This window comes from Anabrus simplex, chromosome 2 (genome assembly GCF_040414725.1).
Source record: "Anabrus simplex isolate iqAnaSimp1 chromosome 2, ASM4041472v1, whole genome shotgun sequence".
Lineage (NCBI taxonomy): Eukaryota > Metazoa > Arthropoda > Insecta > Orthoptera > Tettigoniidae > Anabrus > Anabrus simplex.
The window spans coordinates 626,857,965-626,884,648 of record NC_090266.1 but is presented as its reverse complement, the minus strand read 5'-3'; the positions used below and the strand labels follow the sequence as shown (position 1 = coordinate 626,884,648).

Genomic DNA, 26,684 nt, shown 5'->3' with positions numbered 1-26,684 from the left:
ATATAAAAGCAAGCGAAAGGTCAGAACGACCCATAGCCAGCCTTCCAGGTAGGCTGACAATTCCATCCTTCTAGTGCTAATGAAGAATTATTCAAAGCAGCCTATCAATTGAGGGAAAAGAGAAGTTAATTAAACTTTCAACTAATTCTTAAAATTGTGATTTTAAAAGAAATCATCTTATTACTCTCTGAGCAGATATCAGTATAAGAACAGCTCAGTGAGAACGCAATAGTCAAAATGCCTACTCCTCCGTAACAGGCACGCAAATAGACCGATGTCCGTCACAATACGTAAATGATCCAGTTCCTGCAGCATTTTGGACTGTATCCAGCATTCTGGATATCTTTGGTATGGATAACAGATCTCTGTACATGATGCTAAATAAAAACTCCCTGTTCATATCGTTGATTGAATATATGAAGACAGGTATAATTTTTGCTTAATACTGTCATAAAAAAACCCTCTGTCACCTTTATGTCATTCTGAGACAAGAGCAAAATGTAGGAAGTCTGTTTAAAGTCCAAGTACACTGACTGAGTATCCAGCTACAGATAAACTAGCGACCACATTGTGATTAATCAACAAAATGAATGAGGGGCCAAGCTTAGCAAAGCTATCCCTGTAAGCTGCAAACTAGAATCAAGGTTCAGATGTTCCACAGTAATATTCTTCTACGATAATAATTTAATTTTCCAGTCTCTTTCTAGTTTAAGAGAAAGAAAGAATGAAAGAAGAGCGAGTGAATATTGCCATCTTATGAGAAAACATTAATATTTTCTTCACAATAAGAACAGAACATCTCATTTATCCTTCAAAAACTTTGGCTGTTAACAATTTATCCCTAGCATTTCAATTCTGGTACATAATTCCATGACTGAAGAGCTGCAGTAGATGTTGAGGCACGTAACAAAGATATCAGTAACAGTAAGCTTAATGCTCTGCGTCATTTAAATAGTGATGCAAAAGGAGGGCAAGAAGTGTTGTGCAGATTCAGTTCTCAATGACAGAGAGAAAAATACTTCACTAACCCTGGAAAAAACCCTCCCAACGTATGGTTATTCATGAAGGACCCAGAAGAGACAAAGTATAAATTACACTAAGCTCCCCATGACTCTTTTTTTCTGTGTTAAGTTAAATAGTTTTACCTTGTTCTGCAAGTGATAAATACTGTAACATATTACCAAACAAAGCCAGTTCTTACAAAAAATGTACAAACCTTTTAACTAGCCTGTGTATCCATGAAGGGAGACAATTCTTCTCCTGCTACAAGATCATAATTAACATTCCAGTTAATATCTATCAAATATAAATATGCAAAATAATCTTTCAATCAACTAAACTTTTTCCATAAGACAACCAAGGTGTGAAGTGAATTGCTTCATAAAAGAGAACCTTTCCACATATGTATACCAATTCACCTTATACCTCCACAGAGTACATCACAATCACCGTTACTTATGACGGAGCTACTCTTTAATGAACAACATTTATGTGATTCATCCCAGTCTTTAAATTCATGAATCAATTCATGTTGCTCTTTCACCATCTAGCAATCTTTCATGTACAGTGAAATATATCTTTTACTAATATCAGTCATTTAAGTTCCAAGTTTGAATATTTGCCCATAAAAGATTATATGACAATAATTTTGAAGTCCATTGATGTCTGATTATTTCAAAATTATTTTTTGAGAAGCATAAGCTCAGGAGGCTTTGAAGATTTCTACAAGACATGAATTATTAAAATTTGTTATACGTACTGAATAAACCTTCTTAACCTCCTGATAAATCTATTACAGACTGTTATACCTTCAAAAGTTCAGTCTGCCACCATATGATCCTCCAATCAATGCAAGCACCAGGGCCCCATCTGTTTCTATCCCTCTTACAGTGCTTACATTTAGACCCAATATTAGTAACAACTGCAGGAATGAGAACTGCTGTTAACAGTACACACAAAATTGTTACTGAATACAGGGCACTTCATGTACTATATTAAGCCCACACATCACATAGCACAGACTATTTTCATAACAGACTCCTTGAGGTTACCGTACATCAAATCCTGAAGTTAAACGTCAAAGCACACAACACTCTGAAATCGTTAAGTACAGCATCAAATTATTTTCACCTAGGTCTCCTAATTTTCCTATCCCATCGTTGTCATAAGACCTATCTGTGTTGCTGCGACGTAAAGGCAATTGTAAAAAAGTAGCACCAACTTATACACAAGGAAACAGGAAATGTCGGCTTAGGTCATTATACAAGTATCTATGATCATTATGTAAGAGAGAACGAGACCACAGGTAAAGAATAAGATGGATGAATACTACAAGGGAGAACCAGAAAGTAAGTTACATTTCCATGTCGTGGCCATTTATGAAACCACCTACACATAGGCAACACAGCTATGGCAACATACAATGTAAGTTCACTTTTCCACATAGTGCCCAAAAGACTGTAAACATTTCTCGGAAGGGCAACCAATTTTTCGATTCCGGATGCGTAGAAATCACCTCCAGAGCTATGTAACCACCTGGAGACAGCTGCTTTCACCTCATTATTTCAAAATCGCCGTCCAAGTCAAGAATAATGGCAGAGAAGATTTGTCGTGCTGACTACACGACACCTCATAATCTGCAGGCCTTTGGGCTGAGCAGCGGTCACTTGGTAGGCCATGGCCCTTCGGGGCTGATGCACCATGAGGTTTGGTTTGGATTTATTATATCATTATATATTATCCTTATTGTATTTTATTGTTAAATTAGATATTGTTTGTATAGGCCAATTAGTTCAGTAAAGGAGCATATGATTTACGTTCAGATTTTGTTACTATTGTATTAACAATACTAGTTAAGTGTGAATGTCCCTTACTTTACCATGTAAAATAAATCATCCATCTACCTACTCCATTCTTGGCTTTTTTCAACTCCTCGGACTAATCCTATTTCCAGATTGTATCCTTCTCCTCCAAATATATTACAGAAAAGTCTCCATTCTCACAAGATGTTACTTCTAGATATACAGTGCTATGCTAGAAACTATCATGAAATCTCGTGACTAACAACAACAACAAAATTTGGTGATCACAAATTCAAACATTCCATGCTACATATATTTACATGAATATTCTCTTTCAATACTGTATTTTAGTTCTGGAAAGATCAAATAATTCACAAGAGAGAACTTACCCTACTTAAATAAATATTTAACAATACAATTCTTGAAGCATTTAACTATTTTATTTTTCTCAAAGCAAAGCAGGCAAGTGATTTATCACTAATTACATTTCTCTCTCCTTAACTGATAAAACTTTGACCCTTAAAGAAAGTTTTTTGAAAGTGGGAGGAAATACAAGATAGAACAGCAATATTTTATAGGTAAGAGTACTTTTCCTGAGCTACCTGATTGGAATTAAATATCTTTTGTAGAAACAGCTGATTGAATGGCTAGCAAAATACCCTCTTAGTCAAGAAAAACAGATATAGAGAAACATAGTTATAGTGCTTTACACAAAGCCCACAAATTACCCTGCAGCACACTGTGCAAAGAAATTCAGTATACAGTTGTGCAGAGATAAAATGCAATTATGGATTTGGGGTTTGCTATGGCTGACAGCACATAATGATCATCTTTTACTGATATACAGAAGTTAATTCTCATAGATCAAAACTGTAGGCCTATTTTTCTGGATAGGACAAACTGTGGCAGTGAAGTATAACAGTCACAATTTTTTTTTCTCTACAGTACCTACTATATCATAGGCGATAAATTTCATATTAATTCGTATTGAAGAGCAACTTTTTCAAGGTTGCAACAAACAATATTGAATAGGTGGAAAACCTTTAGCTTTTGTTTTACACTGTACCTACTATATTCAGAGAGTCAATGTATTTAACATATATTATACCTGAGTGGAAGCGGGAGATAGAGAAAAAAGTAATACTATTCACTTAACATTCCTTCAACTATTAATGGTCTTGAGAAATGCCACTGAGCCAAAATTTTGACCGGGAATTTTTTTTTGCTGCGGGACTAAGTGGTATATTACAACATGTCTGTAGAGAGATGGCATGGAATGATGTTAGTAGACGAATAAGCTAGAATGGAGTTTTTAAAATGGAAGATCATAATATAAAGCTGGAATTCAAGAGGACACATTGGAGCAAATTTTTTTTTTTTAATAGGAAAAGGAATTAGGGATTGGAACACTTCACCAAGAGAGACGTTTAATAAATTTCCAACTTCTTCGGGTGATCCACTGACATTCAAAAACTTGATATTTTTAGCATCCTCCGGGGCTGAGCCCTATCCATTTACTCCACTTCTGTTCATACCTGTGATGGATACTGTTACAGCAGACCAGCACCACCCGATACCATGGACCATTCTCTACGCTGGAATTAAGCTAGCAACCATATGCACCTTCTTTCGGGAGTAATACTGTTACTATATGTTCTCTCTTTCATGCAGTTTATAAATTTACTCAAAGTTACCTTCAGCAGACTGAAGAGCCTAACATTTATAAATTAACTGAGTCAAAACTGAAAAGATATGGCCTCAGATATTACAAAAAATATACAAAGCAGATTCAAGGATTTGTGCTCTTCCACTTAGACGGGGATTTCGCCAAGGTGGTCACACTTGAATAACCGCTCTGCTAGGAGTGCAGTGCACGTCTTGAGGAGTAAACTACTGTTGTGCACATTTTTCAGATCCTCAAGTTCGCTGTATACACCTTCCTGTGTCGACTGAAAAGAATGGATTTAACCAGCTTGAAATCTTACCCAACAGTTCTGGTAGCAACCAGGAACCTAAAAAAGCTGGAACCCATTCTTTCATGCTATGGTTGTTCCCAGGGGGTTGCCCTCCCTCCCCGCTGAAGGAATCAAAAGATAAAGACTTTGGGTGGTTGACCACCCTGGGCAGACTTGAGAGATTTCGAAGTAATGTCTGAAAAAATCTTGCCCGAATGCCACCCACTCCGATCAGGGGCCTCTGTAGACGAACCAAGCAGCCAAGGCAATACCCACCTGGTGTTACCAGGTATTATCCAGGGTCCAATATTGGACGATGCCTTATATGGGCTGACTGCGGCAATGAACACTAGAGCCCTGCATTGTAGCGTTTTGCTCTAGCGTGAGCAAGAGGTCAATTTGTTGGCTAGTACACCGCTAGACGGAATTAGTGTGCGAGGCTTTTTTGCCCGTCAGCGAACTAAGAGCAAGTAATGCTCGTGATGAGCAAGCAACCCCATTGTGATAGTTGCCTAAAAGTGATGTGTGGGAAAAGTTTTCTATTGCAATTAATCATGATGGTAAGGAGGTAGGCTATGTATCCTGTTAACAGTGTACTTCATTATTAACATATTAAGCTACAACACCACATCTGAGGTCACATGTTAGAGGGACGTAAAATCAATAATATTACCATTGTGGTCTGTAAAGTAGGTGTCGACAGAACACTCAAAAATTGCTTACGTAGAAATGTGGGAAAATGTGCCCTTCTGATTTATGTCCTTTCAGTGACATGTTGGGTGATTACTTTCGTGAGATGTCCCAAGAACTAGTAAATACTGGTTCACAGTATGGAAGAGTAAATAAGGATAATATTCTACCCCCTTCTAAAACCATCTCGCATTACACAAACAAAGGCCGCTGAAATAAGTGCGAAGATGCTCATTAGGTTGATCCTAAATGCACAGTGACAAGCCTTGTCTTAGCGACAGCCGTTTTCCCAGACAAGAGAAGAAATTGAAGAAAATATCAGAGAGGAAATCAAAGACAAGCTAATCGAACTGGGAATAGAGTCTGAACTTACATGACATCTGTTTCACGTCTGATCGAGGATCGGATACATCAAAGGCCCTTAAAACCTTACCGCCATTACCCATGTATCACACATTTTTTAATACACTATTGAAACACGTTTTTGAACTTTACTGGAATCAAATTAGGAAAATAGCATATCACAATCAGTGCTACAAAAAATTAGTTCATTTTATGAAGAAAACTGGTTATGTTAATTAATTTGAAAGAACACTAAAACAAGAAATTGGTTTACTATGTTTAATTCAGTTGTACAATAAGGAGCAATTTACGATTTACCTAAATTCCACGAATGAAATCATCACTATTTGCAGATTGGCATAATACTGAAACGGTGAGACAAACACGAAGTTGACCTATATCTTGCAATCAATGACGATCCACTTAATCCACCCCAAACTTACAACAATTGCATGAAAAATATTTTCTATTACTGCATCTAGTGCAGCAAGTGTGATAAATTTTTAGTACTGCTGGATATCTGTTGTCAGATAGAAGCAGCTCTCTTGACTCAGACAGAATCAATGATATTTTGTTGATACACAATAGCCTGGTCTTTGCTGGCAGGACATAGTGTTTACAGTGCACTAAGTCTTTTAGTATAGGCTAGAGCAATTTTGTTACTTTCACTGATCTGTCTGTCTTATCCTTGGCTTTGACAATATGAAAAGTGACCGAGGTATGAGCGATGCTAGTAATGCCATTCCTTATGCAGCCAGTCCCGGTTGTGACTGGTGTGAAAATGTTGCTCATAGGGTCGGTTGTTGCATGCATTTCAAGTGGGCTTGGCAGACTGATATGTAATAGCAACTTCTGGCTCGGTTAAGGAAATCAACGGGAAACTACCTCACTCCTCATTTCGCTAGTACGCCTCTTCAGCGATGCCTAGGCCACCTATGAGAGCTGATGCAGAACTGTTGAGGATCCAACCTGCCTTCGGGCTGAGGACTGAACATACATACACAATAGCCGCATGTAATAGCAGCCACAGTGGTTTTTTATTTCATACAAATATATCATTTAATGAGGGAATTACATTTAGGTTTGAAACAATGAGAAAAGTCCATATTTAATTTTCTATTGAAATGTAAATGAATCTAATACACCAAATATAAGTTCAGAATCCGTAACACAACGGACATAAATTGTTATTTAATTTTCTTGCCCTCACTCATTATTCTTAAGTTCCTTTTCTTTTTGAACCAAAGATAGAGTTTAATTTTGCATTTACCGAACGAGTGGCTACGCGTTTTAGGTCAGGTAGCTGTCAACTTGCATTCGGGAGATAGTGGATTCGAACCCCACTGTCGGCAGCCTTGAAGATGGTTTTCTGTGGTTTCCCATTTTCACACTAGGCAAATGCTGGAGGCTGTACGTTAAGTAAGACCACAGTCACTTCCTTCCCACTACAAGCCCTCTCCTATCCCATCCTTACCATAATTATGCCAGTGCAATATAAAGCAAATTATTTTAAAATATATATTTATTATACATTATTGTTACATTTTACCCCAAGACATAATTTAATTTACGTTCAGTCTAGTTTACAAGAATAAAGATATATATTATATATATTTAAACAATTGCAACGGCAAACAAAATATAAGAAAATGAATTAAATAAACAGAAGCAACACAATTTACTATTTTCTTTTGTTGTTTGAAATTCTAATTCATATATTATTTATATTTTATCAGAATGTATTGTTTACAGTACAATGATTATATTTAATCTTGTTTACAACATAAAAATTACCTATTTAATTTTCACTGATTTAGTGTCTGGAATATGAAGATGGCATCAAGTATGAATTATAAGTAGTAAAAAGACAAATCAGGACAAACATAAATGTTATGGCATTAACTCGCTTTCTAGTGAAAATTCACATTATTGCCCGTTTCCTGCAATTGTCCTTCTCGTGAGCATAGTTCGCTTGTCAAGTGCTCCCCGCTCAAGTCCAGGACCTTCTAACGAATATGAGCAAGTGAAAAGCATACATTGCAGTGCTCTAATGAGCACCAGGACTCCGTTCTTCCAATCACCTGCAATAGCATGTACCCCACAGCGTATACAGAGTGATAAAATTAAATTGATACGTAATATGCTCTGGCATTCGGCTGTGTAGGGACCGGTGTAGTAAGGTGGATACTACTGTCAACTACATGGCCCTCCCATCCGATGGACTGGGGATACCATCTAGGCTTCGAACATAGCTGCACATGTAAGAGGCCCTTCTCCAAGCAGCACACATGAAATTTTGAAGGACCTACAAGCAAGCCTCAATAAAAAATTAAAAAATAAATTTAAAAAAGGAAAGGAAGAAGAAGAGGGAACCGATTGCCACGACTCTTTTAGTCACCTTCTATGACAGGCAGGGATTACCTGTGAATTCAAACCCTCCCATCCACAGGGTGTACAATCCATCGTCTCATAGCCATAATCTATATCCGCGCCTATGGCGCCTCTTACGACAGGCAGGGGATACCATGGGTGTATTATTCGTCTGCGATCCCCATCCACAGGGGATGCTCCTGTGTCACAGACTACTACTAAACAGAGATGCATTGTGGATTGGAGGCAACAGTGAGCAACAGCAAAATTCGACAGACAAAATAGCAGTCAATCATCCTGATGCCCGACAGATGATCATCATTAACAGGAAGAAAGCAGCCATTCTTTGTTTCAGAAGTAGGGTTGCCAACACTTCCATATTATATGAAAACTCCAGTTTTCTGTTAAATTTTAAAACCAAATCCAATCTCCAGTTTTGATATCATCTGGGAGTGCTCATCACATGACTGTAGTTATTCCTGTGCCTTTATCGATAACAACCAACCACAACTTCCACTTCCAGTAACCACTAACCAGAGAGAGCCGGTGGTCTATACTTATGTGTTGCTGTTAATTTTACTTGAATATCTAGTTTCGTTCTATTTAATCTCAATATGGACAAACCTAAAACTCTGCCTAAAAGTAAGTTAAAATACTTGTGCACCTGCCAGAAAAGTGGAAAGAAAGTCTGGATGAATCCCATTGAAAATAACTAATATGAACTGTATTGTTCACTTTGTGTATGCAAGTTCAATGTATTGCTTGGTGGTAAGTTTTTTTCTTTCTTTCTATTTGCTTAACGTCGCACCGACACAGATAGGTCTTATGGCGACATGGGATAGGAAAGGCCTAGGGGTGGGAAGGAAGCGGCCGTGGCCGTCATTAAGGTACAGCCCCAGCATATGGCTGTTGTGGAAATGGGAAACCATGGAAAAACATCTTCAGGGCTGCCAACAGTAGGGGTTGAACCCACTGTCTCCCAGATGCAAGCCCACAGCTGCGCGCTTCTAACCGCACAGCTGGTGGTAAGTCAGACTGTACCAATATGCGAATAAAGACGGGCACAAAAGCAGGCTTAGATAGGTAAGCATATCTTCAAAAACTTTCTATTATTGCTATAGATGTATTCCTTGGTAAAAAGGGTACTTTGACCCTCTGGTACCCAGGAAAACAGTTCAATTCTGTTGAACAGGCTGCTGAAAATTTGATCAAAAGTGGTCTTGAACATGACATATTAAATGTAAGTAACATTTCAGCGTACTGTGCAGACAATGCAAGTGTAAATGATGGTGCAAAAAATCTGTAATTTTTTATGTGAAGATGACTAAAAAATATTTAAAGCAAATTATAGTAATGATATAATCTACAAAGCTACTAAATTTGCTTGCGATATTTTGCAATAGCAATGATATTTGTTAAAATCTGTGTGTACTTTTCAGATCTGGAAAGAGTAGAGAGCAATTAAAGTCATTCTTTCATTTTGTTTGGACAGGTGGTGTGAAATTTTAAGGCATGTGCTAGGAGATGGCTATCCCTTGCTCCAGCTGTTGATAGATTACTGAAGAACTGGGAACCTATAACAAGTTATCTTAAAAGCATAGATGAAGCATATAAGATTTTGAAGAACCCAGATAAAGTAGTTATACTGGATGCAGCATATATTCATTTCTTCTCTTGTATATTGGTAAAATTCTCATACAAATATCTTCAAATTTCATACTTAATAACCGTGGTTTCATTCAGTGTAATTAAAGAGCTGATAACTAAAATGAGGTAAAGAGAACAGGACAGTTAAAAAAAAGTAATATATACAATAACAAACAAATTACTGTATAATCCCGAATACTAACCGCACTTTTTTCCCCCCAAATTATTGGTTCTAAATCTTGGGTGCAGGTTGTATTCAAACCGTTCATTCTCATAAATATTTACTACGCTTACATAGAGTATTGAAATAGATTTGAATACGGTTACCGTACTCAATATACCACATGTAAACGGGCATTCAGGTTTTATTGTGTTTTAGTTGCGTGCTAGAAAACAAGATTGATTTTTTTCTCAGTAGGGTTACAGTGGCATGTAAACGCAAAATGTAAGGTAATGAAATACGGCAAATCAAAGAATATGAGTAAATATGCTGGAAACATGAAAGGCGCTGCTGCGCATGCTCGATCGTCATTTGTTTCACAAGTGTTGCTGGCATGCTGGGTGCATGAATAGCTGATCTCGCGGGATATCGTACTTTGAGAGAGTCGAGAATGTTGGTTATGGAAGTCTACCTCGCTCACATTCGAGTTCCATATCTGTCCCATGAAAGTACTGCCTTGATAGTAAGCGATGGATTCAAAACGGCGTCTGCGGTCATTTACTGTGTGTGAGAAACTTAAAGTTGTAAGCGAAGCTGAAATATACAGAAAGTACGGTATCCATGAATTGTGTATTCGTGACTGGCGGAAGAAAGAAAAACTTCTAAGAAGTAACGGCGAACACAGAGCGTTCCACGGGTGGAGTGCATTGTTTCCGGAAATTGAAGAACGACTCCACAAATTTGCGATAGAAAAATGTGAGTTAGGATATGGTGTTTCTACTGAAATGTGTCAATTCAAAGCACTGGAGATCTCAAAAGAACTCAAAACACAGGGTTTTAATGCAAGCCGTGGATGGATCAGAACCTTTTATCGGAGAAAGGGCTTGTGCATTCGGAGACGTACGTTTATTTCAAGTCTCCCTGGGGTGTATGAAGAAAAATTAACGGCCTTTCAGCGTCACATTATTCATTTGAGGAAGCAAAATTCTTATTTGCTGTCGCAAATTGGGAATGCTGACCAGACACCTGTCTATTTTGAAATGCCGTTGGAAAATATAGTGGATACGAAGGGTTCTAAAAGTGTAATCAACAGAACAGGTGGTAACGAAAAGCAATGATGCACAGTAATGTTGTGCGTATTAGCGGATGGAACCAAACTCCCTCCATATGTGGTTCTGAAAAGGAATACACTTCTGAAAGGAAACTTGCCGTCCGGTGTTATTGTTAGAACACGAGTCTGGCTGGATGGATGGACAGTGCGTTAGTCGAGGACTGGGTGAAGTGCGTTTGGCAACATCACCCGGGAGCTTTGTTACAAAAACAAAACATGTTTGTGTTGGACAGTTACCGAGGACATACAACTGATGCCGTAAAAGATATGATGATGAAAGGAAAAACCTATCTTGCGATAATTCCCAGAGGACTCGCTTCTATTCTACAGCCATTGGATGTGTGTGTGAACTGGCCTTTCAAAACTGTAATGAAAGAGTTGTACACCGAATGGATGTCTGATGGTGATCACGGGTTAACACCAACCGGACGAGTGAAGAGAACTGAAGTGGGACTAATATGCAGCTGGATCAAGACTGCATGGGCACGCATTCCCAACCATCTATTGTCCAAAAGATTTAAGAACTGTGGAATTTCAAATTCAGTGGACGGTAGCGAGGACGATCATTTGCGGAAAGACGCCAGCGACGAAAGTTCCTATGGTGAAACTTCAGAGGACGACTGTGAATTGTGAATGATCTGAGTATTGGAGCGATTTTATTTACGATTTTTGTGATGATTTGATTAATTGTAAGCTGTTTGAATTTATATTTGTGGTATATTTGAAGAAAATTAAATAGGCACGATATGTAAGTTATTTGATTTTTTTATTTTTTTCCTATTTTACCGTCTCAAATTTAGGGTGCGGGTCTTATTCGGTGGCGGGTGGTATTCAGGATTATACGGTAGACTCTGTCAATCAGAAAAAGAAAAAGAAGTAATTTTGTTGACTTCAATTAATCTTTTCATTCCTATATTGAAGATCACATTTCAGACTATGTGGCAGTTCAATCATTGCTCCTATTAAGCTTGAAGAATGAGATCACTTTGAACGATTTCCAGAACATTATTATTCATCTTCACCTTGATGACATAAATGAGGATATCTTTACGAGTTTTATGGCTTGAGAGATGTAATAAATTTTAAAATTTCTGCATGTGGTAATATTGTGGAATAGAGGGTGTATGTTTTTAATAAATCAAAAGCTAAAGAAATAAGCATTCAGAACATGAACAAAATTCTTGGTTTTAAATCTCAGTATACCAGCATCCAATACACATACTGGATGAATTCAATCTTTTCACTACTGAATGGTAAATGGTCCGATAACAGAAATTATTGCGATTAGATTTAATGGAAGCTAAGTTGCAAATCAGTGTTAATTATGAATACACACAAAAAATTTGTACAGTATGTAAAAAAAAAAAAAAAAAAAAAACTTCAGGCTGCTGCCAAAGAGGCTTACATAGAAGCTTGTTTAGGAATATAATATAAATAATAATGACAAACTCTAGGTTGAATAGAGAAATAAATGTTAATCATCCCAAACAAAACATGTGTTCTGATATATCTGAAATTTCATTTAGCAAATGATAAGGGCATCTCTTTTCGTTGAAGAAGAAGAGTTGTTTGGTGTGATCAATCTCACACTTGCAATTTGAAGAACTGCAGCGGTGAGAGATGCATCAGTTAGTGGCTCTTCATGGAGAATTATTTATCTCCATTACAGAGGACAGTTTCAACAATTTCTCAGACACATATGTTAAGCCAAACATTGATAAGAGCCTCGCAGCATTTTATGCATATTCGGGAAATAGTTATTGTAAAAAGGTAATTTAAAAAAGAAGTGACAGGCCTGTTCGTGATTCATATTTAGTCAAACTCACTATCACATCAAATTGTGAGCAACTTGCACAGTAGATCAGATGGAAAGTCATCAATTTTTACAGCAGTTGAAAAGGACGCAGCAAAGACTTTGAGAGCCATTGATAAAATATCCGTATCTGTAAATTGGATGGAAAATTCTTGCATAAGACTTGCAAGAATACCTGCAAATATCTGCAACTGATCTTGAGTGAAACTAGATTTCCGCAGTGATAATTTGGGAAAGCGGGCTAGCTCACCTTTCAACATCTGATGTTGCCAGAGCTCCAAAATTTTCCTGAAATCATAAGATTGTCTACAAAACGAGTAATAAGCATGTTGTTTCCCAGCAACATAAAATTAAGTTTATTCATGTGGGATGTGATGTTGGTGATAAATGCTAATTAATCCATTTAGGAACAGTGAATTAATGTATGGGATGCTCCTTCATTTTCATGAATAAAACTTTTTTTGCTCTCCCCCCCCCCAAACAAACCAAGCAATGTAACATATTACCGCTACAGACGAGGGGAACCCATCAAGTGCAACAACCTGATTTGCCAGAAACTTATCTCAGCAAAAGAGGGCTTGAAATAAGCGAACACTTTTCGGCTTATCCGTAAACACTCGACAGTTTCCAAGAAAATGCCAGTCAAAGTTAAACTGACGTGCCACGGCTTCACACGTTTACTTTTTTTGTTTCATTTATCTACTTATGTCACTGACGATTACCACACAAATGTTTCTTATCATGTTAGTGGATACAAGGGCGTTATGTTGATTGTAAAATTACTACTTTCTTTTTACAATTGGCTTTACGTCGCACCGACACAGATAGGTTTTATGGCGACGATGGGATAGGAAATGCCTAAGAGTGGGAAGGAAACAGCCATGGCCTTAATTAAGGTACAGCCCCAGCATCTGCCTGGTGTGAAAATGGGAAACCACGAAAAACCATCTTCAGGGCTGCCAACAGTGGGGTTCAAACCCACTATCTCCCGGATGCAAGCTCACAGCTGCGCGCTCCTAACCAAAATTACAACTGGGTTTCACAATAAGTGTAATGTATTTATTATATATAGATGATATTTTCAGGAATTACAATGTTTTGTAATTAAATTCTTATAATAACACTTCAGGGATATACGGTGTCCGACTCGTTGGCTGAATGGTCAGCGTATTGGTCTTTGGTTCAGAGGGTCCTGGGTTCGATTCCCAGCCTGGTCATGGATTTAACCTTAATTGGTTAATTCCAATGGCTCAGGGGCTGGGTGTGTGTGTGTGTGTGTGTGTGTGTGTGGCGTATTCAACATTAGAAATCATCCTAGGTAGGGCCCTCATCTTCACAGACATGCAGGTCACCTAATAGGCCGTCTACTAGAAAAAGACCTTCACCAGGCCTCTCCGGAGGCCATACGCCATTATTTATGGGGATATACGGTGTATTCCCTTGCACGATACCGATCGTAGAAACATTCGAAACTTAGAAATTTTGCATACCACTAGCATTGCACAAAGGCAGGTTTGCCACAGTTACATTTCCGGGTGGGAATGTCCCTCGAGAAAGAAATGTTAACATTACTGAATATTTCATGTGTTGGCAATAAGTTAACGACAAAGCACACATGGATAATTTTTCCAAAAACTGGCGCTTGCAATTAATTATGAATATTGTGTTGCGTCTAGTCATGATATCCCTTTGCTGTGCAATAAGTGTAGAACAAATGATGTTTTAAAATTCATTTACCAGGTGGAATATTAATAGATGAGAAAAGGACAACGATATTTCAAAATACACGGAACAAAACCATTTGTGTAGTAATCGTCAATGGACAAAAGTAAATAAATGAAACAAACAAAGAAAATTCATCTGTATTCAAACATGGTGTGGAAAAGTGTGAAACTGCCGCTTGTAAAAAGCCACATTGCCACCATGTTGGTTGAACTTGCTACACGCTAATAGGTATGTAAAGCACCTCAGAAATGTCGACCATCATTTTCTCGCAAACGGTCGAGTGTCTACGGATAAGCTGAAACGTGTACACTTACTTTGACCCATCTTTCACTGAGCCAAGTTTCTAGCAAATCAGGTTGTTACATTTGGCGGGTACCCCTTGTGAGCCATCAAAATTCACAAAAGTACGTAATATGACCAAATTCACACTATGTATCCATCAGTAGAGCTTTAAATTGTCTAGGCTCAGTCAATAGCTCTTAATGAAATTAACTCCTCTCACTACAGTGGTCTTGACATTTGCCATTGTTGCGTTTTGTTGGTAAATTACACAAGGTACAAGTATGAAGCACACTTCATGTTGCACCTATTCTACATCCGACCATGCAGGGTGCTCCATCAGTGGCGACTGAAACAAGCTTTCCCCACAGTAGGCTAAACCTGACAAATGCATCGTTTGAAAAGACATAAATCATGGAATTCCTCCCTTATTACCAAATTTCTATCAACACCTATAATAAATATTGTCAGCTGAACCGTGTCCGATAAACCGGTACTTTCATCTAATGCAATAGAATACTGTGAACTTTGAAATAACATCCATTAACTGATCCTCACTATCACATGACAAACATTCAATACGAAAAGAGATAGTGCACCACAAAAGACTCAAACTTGTTAAAGAACATTATAATTGTGGACACAGTTTGTCTGATGTGACTTTGAAACTCTGCTTCACAAATTTGCCATCACACAATGGCCGGGAAGAACGGGTGATCAACAAAGCTATTCTATAAATACCACGAACAGCTGCATCGGAAGAAGTGGCATATCATTCCTGCGTAAGTAAGAAACAGATCTGTTAATTGAAAGGACTGTTTGGTTTTGTTAGATTAAAATATATGGTATGTTGTGTCCCTGTATAAGTACCACATTGGTAATGCCAAAAGCTACTCAGATGATCCAAGGCACGCTCAGTCCATGGTAGATAAATTTATTTCTAACTTAAATGACACCTAGAATATAGGTGATGGGGAACATATAGGTATTCTTAATAGTATGAGCAAGACAAGGACACTAATATTACAAATGGTGATAGGCAGACCATGACATAGGATTGATGAAATTATTTATTGATTAAAACATATTATGAAGTGAAATCAGAACAAGAAACGCTCTATAAATTTATTTAGCTTTCGGATCATCTCTTGATAAAGTCTATCTTGAAAACAAGCTCATGTGCCAACAGACACATTTAACATTAAATTAACTGGGTTTCAAATTTCACTCTAATTTCTGGAAGACTGTTTAAATAATTTTTGGCTTTTAAATGAGTACTCATTCCATTTCCTCGCATAACATTGGAGTGGAAATGCTAACCTTAAAACTAAACTCATTGCTTTGGGAAAATTCCTATAGTAACTATACACAACAGCCTAAGTGGGGTGGCAAACAAATATACACAACTCCTGCTGGAGTAAACGAACAAGTACGAATCTCTCGTGGATTGAAACCACATACAACATAATAAAATGAACAAAACATCACATGATATAAATGCTCACATGTTGTCAAATTTTTCCATACACTACTACATGCAACTTTCACTCCAACTATGATCTTAAATTTCTGTGGAAGGAAACAGAGTAAAATACAATCCCTGTAATGAAGTACATTACACTCAAGATATGTCAGACATTTGGACATTAATTTAACCAAAATTTCAATGTTGTTTCGTGAAAATAAATTCGAGACAAAAATATATCACAATGTGGACTTCAATTCAACCATAATTTCAACCTAGTCGCCATGAAATAAATGGCATGACACATAACTAACACACTACACTCAAATCCTCACTGAATTGGGATGAGTAAAAACATGAATATCACACTACTGAATCATCAAACATAACATCATTTATAAACGTGGGGAAAATTACAATCAGCCACTTAAGCAAAAACAACCCTGCTTGGTAGACAAACAATGCCCTCACCGGACATCGACGGAATAACATCTCGGAGATCCATGCTCCAAATACAACTAAATAAAACTGGGATCCAAATCTCCCAAATGAATAAATGACACACTGGCCTCAATGGCTCCAGGCCCATACAAATATGCAGCAAATCAAAATTCTACCCAAGGGAAGTCTAACAGAAATATAGTTGCATACATTACCCTGGCCTTTAATAAAGAACTAACTTCCCCTTATCTCACACAATTAAATAATCCCACGTCCTGACTTTGTTTAATTGACAATCAATAGACGATTTTAGGCACCATCTAAGTATCTCAATACTGTCTTTGAATATCTCCAAAACATCATACTCGTGTTAATGAAATATTATACCGGCATAACATGTCACTTAATCCACATTAATTTAATTAAATCTTGATGACTGAAATGTAACCATAGTTAACTCGAAGTGACGAATAAAATCAAGAACGTTACTGGACTACATTACTGAACACTTTATCATAATAATAATAATAATAATAATAATAATAATAATAATAATAATAATAATAATAATAATAATAATAATAATAATAATAATAAATATGCAATAAATGACAAAGCCAATTAATCTCTGAATATTCATATACTGTGAAATTGAGATCCTGACGATTCATCAACTGTTCTTCCACTCTAAACTCTAAACACTCAGGATGGTAATTTAAAAAATTACAGATGGGAATTTGGGCAATGACTCCAGCAATTTGTGGATCTGAAACTCCACGAAACTAACATGCACACTTGTACAATATATAGCTGAAATCTCGACAGCCCGGACCTGGCGTCAAACATGATATCCCCTGGATCTATCACACTCACTCTTATACACATGCATGGTAAAATCTGACTTCATGTTTGCCCTTAAAAGTCCCTTCTCTAAGTTACTGAATTTAATACGGTAATAAAATCTACTCTAATTACTTTCCCTTACATTTACTTTATACCCGAGATGTACGATGCAACTCTATAACAAACAAGAGAAGAACAAGCAAAGAGAATTAAACAAATAAAAATCACACTAACTCAGCTTAAAAATGAAATGACAAACACAATGACTCCATGCAATAGTCATCATTTACTGTACAATATTTACAATTTACTGGAAAATTGACTCTACATTTGAACTAAACAACTATGACACTGTGCTATAATGTTAACCTATCCCCTTGGCAATTAGGTAGAGTGCACACACAATAAAATCATCTAAATTGAGTACTTTTTTTTGTTGTTGTTTGCTGCTCCGCCTCAGGCTACCCCACTGTTTTAGAGACTACATATCACCAGGGTAGCACTCATGCTGAAGGCTTCTTTCTTGCGTCTCTTTCCAGTTGAACACTGCCTAGATCACATGGCACTGATAATTTCATGTACTGCAAAGCTCCTTATCTCCCCAAACAAGATCTCACTTACATAACATGAGTCAGGCAGTCAACTGTTTATCTCCCAAGTTCACGACCAACTTGCACAGCAACTGTAACTGGCGTACCACAGCATTGTAATATTTACAAAGTTCCACTTGTATGGAAATATCAAACTCCTTCCCCTCTGTCCTTCTTACTAATGTCTAAGCAAAATCAACTGTTTGTTCATAGACGACTAACCAGTCTCACCGACAAATACTTTATAAAAGCTGTACTCTTAACAAAATCAGTAGTTCTCCTCCGTAATTAAATTCTCTTCTCCCGAGTTTAATGTTATTTAACTCCCATAATACTCAATGTCTTTAAGTCAAAGTTTCTGCATATGACTTGAGTTATTAAATCAAAGACAAAGGTCTCTAACTCCACAATGACATGACTTAACCCTTAAATGCAAAGCATTGCATATATGCAAAGGAGAATATACTTGCTTGTTATATCTGCTTTATGATTTTACAAGTGTCCATTTACTTCTGCCTTGCAGATGAACTTGCTTAGGAGTCACTATTGTATTAAAAAAGTGAACAATCTTTCATTTTATGATTTTTCTAGCTAATCAGTTGGAGTGGTTGTAAGCTTTACACAGTTAAGATAAAAATAATAATATGTAGTTTACCTCAGAGAATTTGTGAACCAGGACATCCCTTAGATTTAAGTCTGGCAGTAGCTACAGTGCAGCTTTGCATATATCGATGCGTAAAACATTCAAAACTGTTAACATTTTGGCTGATCCAAATAAATAACAATAGATTAATTTTGAAAAATAATATTTTAAATATTTTTCTGGTAACAATTTGTTATTTTTGAAATGAAAAACCATATTTAAAATGTACCATTACGTTACATTAGCAGCCGTAAATGTCATGGAAACAGTGGACAAATATGGCGTACGATAGCTTCAGGCAATGTGCAAATGCACAGAGTAGAGATATAGTAAATCGATATCGACCGGTCGCAAAGAATAGAGTCTCAAGATTAAATAATGATGGACCATAAAAAAATTTGAATGGAACCGATTCTTGACTACCTTGAAAAAAGTTACGAGTTGAAGAGGATCAGCACAACCTATTGAAGGAGAAGAAAAAGATTAGCGCAGCGTTAAATATTAAAATAATACACAGACATCGTTGAGGACTTTTTCTGCAAAATATCGGCAGGAAAAACGAAGATTTGAAGGAGAATATTTATTACTGCAACAACCAAATTCAGAAGCAAAAAGAGACTACAGCCGAGTCGAACATTGCCGAAATCAATATTATAGCGGCAAATTTATGCTAAGGAAGGCATAATTTATTGTTTCCAAGTGGGAAACAATATCTGTTTACGCTAAAGACTTAACAAAAAGTAGGCCGAGTTAAAGAAATTATCAAATTAAGAAAGATATTTACGACCAATACGAGAATCACAAGGCAATTGTGTGACTTCCCCTTTCGGAGAACAATCATTGAACGAGAAATGCAACCATGCAAGCTAAGGGCGCCAATCTTTAAGTTGATGACTTAAAGATAAAAATTTATAATCAAGCTTGGACGGACTCTTATCACAGGGGTGCACTAATCATTAAACAGGAGAATTAGAAATCAAAAGGCTAATTAAGGCAGATTGATTAAAGTAAACTAGGAAAATACTATTTATTATATTGAATATAAATGACGACGGTTTAACGAGAACTGAATTTAAAATAGGAAATGAATTTAACAAAAAGTTGAATGACTCTACTTCGCGAAAACTTGCAATATTTTTAACTCGCTTGCTCACCATGTAGTCTTGTTCTGCTGGTCCTTGGAAAGCTTCCATCCTTGTAGCTGGAACATCACCGGTCGTCTTTGAGATATCTTCATCTGCAGGTAAGTACCATTCCTGCCTTGCAAATTGCATCAACAACTAATTGGATGATGGCTTTGAAACTATCACTCCCTGTTATGCTCTATCCCATATATTGGAGATGAGCCCTAAGTCATAGTTAGAAAAACCTCCTTGGGTTATGTGGAGAGGATACTCAATAATCCTTCCAACTTTACTGAAAATGTGCACTGAAGTTTCATTTCTATCTAGTTTAATACTACCTATTGTCTTAGACTGGTATAAACTGGTCTAATACAGAGCTGTTCGTACTTCCTGATGAGAGTGGCTATACACCCATCATTCAGAAATTCCTAAGTACCACGTTGTGGTAACGAAGTAATGAATGTAGAAGTGATAAACTATCACACTAGTCCACTATGGTACAACATCCATAAGACAAGTTATCAGACCTTAAGCGAAATACAAGATAGAAGAATCAAGAAGATTACAGAATCCAGAAGAATAATGATGCCAAGAGCTCCAACACGCCCTTTTATAACCTTCTCTGGCTCTAATTACAGGTCGCTACACGTGGTCCAATCAGTTGACACGTCTCTCCCCACTCCAGATATTAGAGTTGATGGGTCCCAACCAAGATATCAACTGTTCTTCTATTAGCCCTTTCACTCAGTATCCATGGCAACATGACGCTCCTTTGAAAATATAGGCGGTGATCAGTTTGAATTATTCTGGTCGAAATACGGTAGCTGTCGTTACAACGCTTGAACACGTGCTCGCTTTTCCCAGAATTTGATGTCTAAATTTGTCCTTCCTTCTTCCTCGGTGATGTGGCAAGATAGAGGAAATCTACTGCAAGTTAAATTTAAACGAATGTCGCAAGAATCTAAGTGAATATTAGGATATTCAGCCCTCGTTTACAAGTCATAGTTACAAAGTAATGAAATGATAGTGAGCAAATGATTAAACATGAATTATAATAAAATTACATACCAAGATAAATATCATGACGTTAAATTCCTGAATTAATCACACATAATAAAATTAACATAATTACACTGTGACATCTGGAACGTTACAATTCATACGTATTGAGTAACCTACTATTCACCAGTGAAATATGCATTCTACCATGTATTTGTTGTTTTATCATTTCATGAGAACTGGTGACAAGATGGAGTCAGCTTAAACAGAGGGAATTGATCGCTCAAGATGAAATAGCTCAAGCCAAGATTCCCAGCCGGAGCCGCAGATGACGTAATCTTTGGACTGCAAGGGCTGCCTGTTCCAAGATGTCCTAGGCCAGCAGAAATCCAGCAGCAAAATCCCGTTACGAGATAAGTATTATGAGTTGCATCGTATTGAATTTGAAATTAGTTGATGAAAAATATTTCGTATGTGTGCAGGAGTGCTAGAAGTAAGAGATTTAGTGCCAATGAACGGATACTAAAGTATAAATGCCAATTATTAACCGATGATATGTGCCAATTTCTGCAGTATAACTATGGTGCTTATGAGATAATTTTAGGTTAATGGAAACAAGATCAGATTGAGCATTTATGCATGTTTAGTGCCAATCCATACGAGCAGACTGTGAAACGTTAAACCAGTTGTGGTTGTAGAAAATGCATGCGAGATACGAGACGTAACCTAATATTTGAGGTCAATATGAGTTGCAGTCATGGCCAGTACGATAATTGTATTGTAAGGAAATGTTGAAATATTATGGAGTTGCAGTGTGTGAAAGAATATTCAGGCTATTAAGTATTTCTACCGTAACACAGAGGTTATTTAAATGGAGTTAAAGGAATATGTTTTTAAATATGGAGGTATATATAAAGGAAATGGAATATTAATGTGGCAAGATGTAGTTAGAATGAGGAGATATGTTTTCTGTTCGTTGCATGAGTAAGGAATAGCTGATTGAATTGTGAATTCCTGTGTTACATATAATATTTATATTAGGATTAGCACTGCAAGTGAAGGATTCAGGCCATGTTAAGTTGAGTATATGACTTGAGCCAAACATAATATGTTTCGTAGTGACTTTCAAGCTGAAGGTATTGATAGGTTACTTGTTTGTTATACGTTACGTAATATAAATATACAAGAATAAAATGGAGTCTCTCATATATATATATTTGAAGTTCAGCGCATCAACGCTAATATGAAGAACAGTTTTCTTTGACAAAATCTTGGCACAGCGAAGAGATATTTGAGAATAAGTAAATATATTGGCATATGATTAGGAATTCGTGGCACGATTTTCGCAGGTTAGACTGATTTACTATTATATCTATGGCACTCTGTAGTAAGGATATTTGGTTTATTATGTACATATGATGGTGTACAGTTTTAATTTACACAATTTTGGCTATGATAAGAATGTTAATAACTGCATTGGTGTTTTTGAACCCAGATTTAAACAACGTAATGCTTATCTCGTGACGTGATGAGTCAGAAGTGAGAATCCAAACAAGTATCCAAATAAATTCAGACAAATAGACCGAAAAGAAAGATGAAAACCTAAATGATGCCCCAAAGACAATCCCAAACAGTATTAACAGGAAGATATTCCACTCCTCCTTGATGAATAAAGTTTTGGTTCCTACTTTTCCCCATAAATCAACTTAAATACTGAAAATATGATATGTTATTGAAGGTTAACGTAAAGGTAAACAAATATAATGGTAATTTAAAGATTTTCAACTATGTTTATCTCAGAAGTCAAGAATTTAAGAATGATCTTTGTAACTTCGTATGATTTTCTTTTCTTTATTGCCGATAGATGAATTGATATTCCACTTTATAATACATTAGCATGCTAATAAACTAGATATAGTATTAATATTGCGTTTCTATTCCTAAAGTAACTTATAGTACGTAGTAATAAGATAATATATGGATCAATTGAATTTGTTTAAGCCGAATACTAAGCGTTGATCAGGCAATTTCCTAAATGTGTGGAGACTGAATGACTGGTTGAGCATCTAGCTACTCTTCAACGGAACCTACGACTTATCTAGAGTATATGGGAATACAATGAAAGTAATTTACCCCGAGAAACGAATATGCACCATATTGTTATTGCTCGTGTTCATACATGATATTCCAGTTTTCATGTAAATTATTCGTAAATGATATAATACAGAGTCTAGATATGATTCTTGACTCGATGTTGTGAATTTCGTAGCCGGAGCAATGTTTAAATAGGTGTATATTTAATTAATGCTCCAACGCGGCGCAATAGAGGAAATCACCGCGGGAACATTAATAAACCAAACGGTGCAAAAGGAAATAATAAACTGTGCATTTAAGGGTTAAGATTATTATTATTTTATTTTTTTTACAATTTGCTTTACGTTGCACCAAACAGATAGGTCTCATAGCGACAATGGGATAGGAAAGGTTAGGAGTGGGAAGGAAGCGACTGTGGCCTTAATTAAGGAACAGCCTCAGCACATGCCTGGTGTGAATATGGGAAACCAACGAAAACTATGTTCAGGGCTGCCGACAGTGGGGTTCGAACCCACTATCTCCTGAATGCAAGCTGATAGTTACGTGACCCAAACCACGAGGCCACTTGCTTGGTACACAACGTAAGACATAAAGACTTACATACACCCATAGACCGGACACAATAGACACAATTAGGCCTTATCTTACCTAGTGTTGCAATATTTATTAATTCACAGTCTCTTGTTTTCTCATCCTTGTTCGGCGCTCCAAGTCCCACTTGTCCAATCACCTTTAAATATCAGAATGATGCTATAATTTCATTGGGTTATTTTGTCCATCTATTTTGTTCACTTCAAAATTTAGACACTCAAGGCATGCACCAATCAGCTTAGGTTATGCCCACTCTAGCTTTAAGCTGGGCATCTAAAATTGCATCCATTAAATTTCTATTGTTCTGCCGGGTTTATCCCTGGTCTCAAATATAACTCTGTCGAGGTCGTAGCGGCTTGAAACCAATGGCTGCACTCCTTTTCTCTCACAACACAAAGAGCTTTGCCTAATATTCCTCCCAGGCAGCCGACGCCATGAGCATCCAGTCAAGTTACGTTTGCTACAGAATGAAACAGCAAATTATGAGGGCTATCATTTCAATGTATTTGGAATTTATTCATAAATTTGTCATATTAATTGGCTGAGCACTGAATAAGGGCTCAGTAGGTACAACATTGTAATACATGCCTCTACTTTAGTTCCTTCCTTGCATGGATTGAGAAGATTAAGTGGCATTTCCCCCTCTACAATTCCATATTGGTTTGAAGTGAAATGTTCTGTAGTGACATTCTGAACAGAACTTTTTTTTTTAAATGCCTAATATCTTGCCACATAGCAAACATCATGCTCCTCTTCCAATTTTAGTGAACAAGTAATCACACTCACAACCCAAGTTGAACTGTACAATAAAACGCCGCTCTACTGCATTGCTTTGACTAGCCATCTTAACTACACCACGTACTGCACTCTACAACAATACTGCATAATCATAATATACTAAACCAGGTACATTGTTGTGGCCTTGCTCGCACCTTGACTCCATGTTGCCATGTAGTCTTTACAGCACAAATTATTAGAAGTCAGCTGCTCTCAATCTTCCCGGGTTCATGCAATTAACTCGAGGAGCAGGCTCTCTCATTGCCCACCTATGTTCGAAAGTATGAAAATTTTGTTCATTTTTTCATTTCATTGATTTATTTGAAAAATTTGTTCCACAAAGTAGAAAATTAGAATTCAGCTATAGTGTAGATACCTTTCCTAACTGTAATATAACCACTTTTGATAAAAAGCAATGATTATTCATGGTACAGAACGAAACAGAACCTGGGGTGTTGACAAAATCCTGTGTGTATACTAACGTTTCAAAAACAGAAGCGACTCCTAGAGGGTTCAGTAAGAGCACATGCCAGCATTAGTTATGCTCACACATGGAAATAGTAATTAAAGAATGGGCCACTGCCAAAGGTGAAAATAAACATGGATTTAAATTAGAGCATTTGTGATTATGTTTTACATTTACTAAGCTAGTGTGTGTGAATAACTTTTTTTAAAGGAATTGACAATATTCATTAGGTCATGTCAAAATCTCCTATATTTCCACAAAATAAAGAAAAAAGTTGGCAACCCTAGACCAAAGTTGCCCACAGGAACTCAAAACAATAGCTCAGCCTCAGGTTTGAAATGAAAACAAAGCAATATTAAGTTTTTAAAAAGTAGTATAAATACACAGTATTAAAAAAATCAGTGGAACATGTTTTGTAACGTCTGGTATGTGAACGTTAATTTGGCAGATGGGGTTCCAATGGTCATACAGCATACCTTGTTAGCTACTGAGGGTATGTCAAATCGAAGTTATACTCCATCTGTAGGCGTAGCCATGCATTAAACTGTCAGGTGACCCCTCAAAATAAAGTACATAGCAGTGCGTCCGTGTGTCGTCATGAGGTATACAGACTACTGCGGTCATTTGAGCACGTTGTATGTAAACTAGCACATCCCATTAGACATCTTAACGAGGTCCAAGTCGCAATGTCCGTCACTTTGATCCAGGAAGGATGGACTTTTCGTCATGTTGCTGTGGAGTTCAATGTCTCTCCGTCAGTTATTCAACGCTTGTGGAATCACTACAATGAGACAGGCCAGTTCACAAGGAGGGTTGGACAAGGTCGTGGACGCACGACAACCCCACAGAATGATCGATATCTGACCATATGTGCGTTGCAGCATCGTTCAGCAACTGCCAGAAAACTGCAACAAGACCTAAGGAAGGTCACTGAAGTCACGGTGACTGACCAGACAGTAAGGAACAGGTTAAGAGAAGTGTCCTCACGACTCAGACGTCCTGTTCGAGTGCCCGATTAACGCGGCAACATCGCGCAGCTCGCCTTCTGTTTGCCCGTACCCATGTCAACTGGCAACTTCGCCAATGGAGACTTGTGTTGTTCACAGACGAGACCGACACAGCGTGATGGACAATGCCAGGGCTCGTGTAGCGCACATCATCAGAGCTATCTTGCGAGAACTGGACATTCAAGAGATGGAATGACCAGCAGTGAGTCCCGACCATAATCCCATAGAGCATATGTGGGATAGGCTTGACAGAAGTGTTCATGGGCATCCTGTTCCACCACAGACTCTCCACGACCTCGAACAGGCTCTCGTTGAAGAATGGGACTTGATATCGCAACGTGACCTCTGTCGACTTATACGGAGCACGCCACGTAGGTGCCAAGCTGTGATAAATGCTCGTAAAGGACATACACCATTCTGAAGCTCTCCAACTGTGGTAAAAATCCACCCTGGAGGACTTATCACTTTGTCTTCGCCCATATTTGGACATTTCCGTTTGTGTTCTGAAAATGAACGCGAATCCAGCAATGTTCTTTTGTATACTTCAACGGTAAAGAATAAAGGTTTAGTTGGCAATATACCTGGGTGTGAGGTATTGTTTTGTGGAGCATGGCGTACGTTCAAATACATGTTCCCCTAATTTCTTTGAACTGTGTGGAAGTCTCAATACACATGTCAGTAAGACAAACGACAAAGATTTTAAAACCCCACCAAAGTTGAGAGGAGTGGGATTGCTACACACATGGCAAAC

General features: G+C 37.3%; 1 protein-coding gene across 3 annotated transcripts in view; it reads right to left on the bottom strand.

Moving 5' to 3' along the window:
* The window catches only part of LOC136864280 (isocitrate dehydrogenase [NAD] subunit gamma, mitochondrial), a 319,092-nt gene that overhangs the window by 157,059 nt on the left and 135,349 nt on the right, over positions 1-26,684 (bottom strand). The window lies entirely within an intron of this gene.